The sequence below is a fragment of the Alligator sinensis genome, unplaced genomic scaffold, assembly GCF_000455745.1.
Source record: "Alligator sinensis unplaced genomic scaffold, ASM45574v1 scaffold428_1, whole genome shotgun sequence".
NCBI classification, from domain to species: domain Eukaryota; kingdom Metazoa; phylum Chordata; order Crocodylia; family Alligatoridae; genus Alligator; species Alligator sinensis.
Genome location: NW_005841919.1, coordinates 2,548,774 through 2,552,559, shown reverse-complemented (window position 1 = coordinate 2,552,559; position 3,786 = coordinate 2,548,774). Strand labels below are relative to the sequence as shown.

The following is a 3,786-nucleotide window of genomic DNA, read 5'->3' as shown; positions in this document are numbered from 1 at the left end:
GCAGTGCGATGCGGCGGCTAGTAAAGCGACCAAAACGCTGGCTTGCATCCATAGATGCTTCTCAAGCAAATCCCGGGACGTCATTCTCCCCCTGTACTCGGCCTTAGTGAGGCCGCAGCTGGAGTACTGTGTCCAGTTTTGGGCTCCACAATTCAAAAAGGATGTGGAGAAGCTTGAGAGAGTCCAGAGAAGAGCCATGCGCATGATCAGAGGTCAGGGAAGCAGACCCTACGATGACAGGCTGAGAGCCCTGGGGCTCTTTAGCCTGAAAAAGCGCAGGCTCAGGGGTGATCTGATGGCCACCTACAAGTTTATCAAGGATGACCACCAGCATCTGGGGGAACATTTGTTCACCAGAGTGCCCCAAGGGATGACGAGGTCGAATGGTCACAAACTACTTCAAGATCGTTTCAGGCTGGACATAAGGAAGAACTTCTTTATGTCCCCCCCATGCCCCGCTCAGCCCCTCGGGGTGTGGGCGTCCTCCTCGAGCCTCCGCTTGTCTGCCGCCCCGCTGCACCCTCAGGGCAGCTTTTTATTTCTGCCAGGTGGCGTCTCTAGCCCACGTTGCCTGACTGACTGACCCCACTGGTCTTGATTTTGCATTTACATTAGAGTTGGCCTTTTGGGCCCGTCTGTGCTCTCCAGGGCATCTGTAGCCTTAACGACTATTCAGGGCCTCCAACCTCCCCTACAGCCATGCCCATGCCGCACAGGTATTACTGTACAATCACTCCTTTGTTGGGGCCTTGGCCTTCTCGGCTTTTTCCTTGTTACAGTTTGGGATTGGGACTAATAGGAGTGGTATGGAGGTCCCAATAGCGTCTGAGAGCACAAGAGCATCTTAAGTCCTGCCAGGGGCTAGGGCTCAAGACACAGACCAGGCTTGAGCCTTATATGGTGGCAGCCTATGGACAGGTGCAACTCAAGCCAGACAGGGCCAGGGGGCCCAGACAGAGCTGAAGCAGGCTCTGCGCTCAGAACAGGGCAGAGACAGAACCAGGGGTCCAGACAGAGCCAAACAAAGCAGGCTCAGCACCCAAAGTAGGGTAGAGACAGGGCCAGAAGGCCCAGGACTAAAGTAATCAAGATAAGAACTAGAGCGTAGAAACCAGGTCCCTCACAGTGGGCCCAGGCTAGAGGGCCCACCAAGAGAAAAGGGGTGAGCTACAACAAACGTAACCTACTCTAGGTGTAAATATCAACATTAGTTCACTGCCTTGCAGCAAAGCTTCCCTTTACCGTTGGTGATATTCCCCTGCAAGCCATCAACCTCTTACAGATAGTCCCCAGGGCAGCAAGACAGGCATCTTCCTGCAGTCTTCCAGACCATGAACTTTTCATTCTGCAGCTTGCTGGGCCAGACTACCTGACTTTGTTCAAGCCCTAGGCTTATATGTTGCCTAGGCCCTGCAGGTGGCCCTCGAGTTCCACAGCGGTTTCTCATTAAGGCCTGAAGGCCAGTTGCCATGGCAACTTATGACTGCCACTTTGGCTCCCCTTTGCTACCCAAACTAGTCTCTTTCCTATTGCCTAGCAGCTAGTTCTGCAATAGGCAATCATTGCCTCTTGCCCCAAGCTGCCTATTCCACTGCCACCCACTTCTCTAGGCAGTCTCCCTGACTCTCTGCAAGCGTGTCCTTTTTCTCTAATGGGCAGCTCCCTGACTACACAGCAGTGTTTCTTTGTGCCTTCCCTCTGGTAGTTGGTCTGAGGTCAGCTGCCTGAGCTTTATCAGCTGCAGATTCTCTCCTTAAAGTAACATGGAGCCCCAGGCTCTCTGTTACAGGGGGTTAGAGATGGTTCAGACAGGAAAGAACAAATGAGCAATGGTAATGGAACTGTGAACCTGCATGCATTTTTCAACAGACGATGGACAGCATCAGGGCATTCTGTATGGCAAGACTGAAAAGTAACTCTTGAATCCATCTCCTATAATCCCCTGCAATACAAAATGAAGCCCACATACTTCATACTATGACAATAAAACACAACCCCAAACCAAATGTAACTTCATTTTAGATTGCAAAAATTGGGCAGTAACAACTTGAGTTTTTTAGTTCACTTTCAAGTCTGCAGGTCAACAATTTTCCACTATATTTTTCACAATTATTTTATATTTTTACTATACACAGATACACATGTGAGTGAACCTTTATTATTTTCTACAAAATGGGTCCTGTAAGAGAAGGTATTCAGGTTCCCCTCTCACTCCAGACAGTTTCTTTCACATCTTTCAATGGCATTTAGTATTTCTAAGAACTTGAGAAAAGCCAATTATGGAATGATACACATCTTGTATAACATGCAAAAGAAAAACAAGCAGCAGAATTCTCTAAAATGTGTCTGAACTGCTGGCTTCAGAGCAAAGTATCAGATTCTAAATGGAATAGCTAAACACAGGCAAGAAAGGGTTTTTTTTTAAATGACCAAGTGATGATTTACAGTTGGAGACAACTGGGTTAGGAGGTTGGGTCAACTTCTAGAAATAGACCAAGGAACTGAAGCATAGACCACTAACTTCCTGTAAACAGAGTGACAGGGTGAGAGCAAAGAAGAAGGTTTAAGTGACTGCTCTATACTCCTTTATTGGGATTCTTGATTAGGCTGGAGAATGAATAATCCAGAAAATGCATCTTGGCACTACTTGGGATCCAAGTAATTGTGTACTGTGCGCCTCTTGCTGTACTAACTCCCCAGCTACTTCATCATACTCATGATGTGAGGCCTACTTCTAAGAAAATCCAATTTCTCCCATATCACTCTTCTCGGGAGAGGGGAAGATTAGCATATACAGCTTGGTAGTAGTGTTTTCCGAGGAAACACAGTTTCACTCCAAAACTAATAATAATGCCTTCAGAAAGAAGATAAGCCTATTTTTTTTTGATTATCAGATATGATCATAGTTTGACAAAAGAGGAGAGATGCAGGTCTGGAAGCGGATCCAACCTTTACTTTTTTGCTTGCATAAGGAAATAAACTATACTGTCAATGGTTAAATCTATTTTTGCTAACTAAAAGGCAAGAGAGCTTAGACACCTAAGCCTTTCGTGCTCACATTAGTGAAGAGACCAAGTGGAACAGAATATGGATATACACCCGGTTCACACTGTACAGAGCCATTCCTGTTACCAAACAACATATCACCCTGGTTAAGAATCATGGTCCTACAATCTTGAAGGAGCTCAATATATGAAGCTATGGAACTGCTTATTCTAGTATGCAACCTATCACTAAAAACAGCCTCAGTACCATAACCCCAATCTTGTAAAAAGGCACTAGATGGAACCCAAGGAACTATAGACCAATGAGTCTCCTTGTAAACTGGTAGAAGCAATAATTTTAAAGGATTGTTCAGTACACGGACAAAAAGGAGTTGCTGGGGAGCATGGGTTTTCTAAAGGGAGGTCTGTCATGACCCAGTGATTTTGGTGCCTCGGCACTATGGAATTTCCTGGCCACATGAGAGCTCCTTTGCACGGCAGTGTGTTCTGCTGCAATTGAGAACCCGCGTGTAGGAGAGAGTTCCCGCCAATTTGCAGTTTCCTTTGCAGGATGCATTTCTTCTTTGCAGCACAGAAATGCACGGTGCAAAGAGTTCCCGCTATTCGAATGTAAATTTGTGCCCCGCTATTGGCCAGTGCTAAATTATTCACACATGGCGGCTAGTAATTGGCTCGCTAGCCGTTTAAAATTCCGCGTGACTTCCGCCCAAGTCGAAGAGCTTTGAGCATGCTGCAGAGTGCCTCTGAAGTTATCTGACTTGCGGCTGCCAATCGATAGACT

General features: G+C 46.7%; 1 protein-coding gene across 2 annotated transcripts in view; it reads right to left on the bottom strand.

Moving 5' to 3' along the window:
• Positions 1-3,786, bottom strand: part of TPPP (tubulin polymerization promoting protein) — a 111,292-nt gene that overhangs the window by 57,704 nt on the left and 49,802 nt on the right. The gene's annotated exons all lie outside the window — the stretch shown is intronic.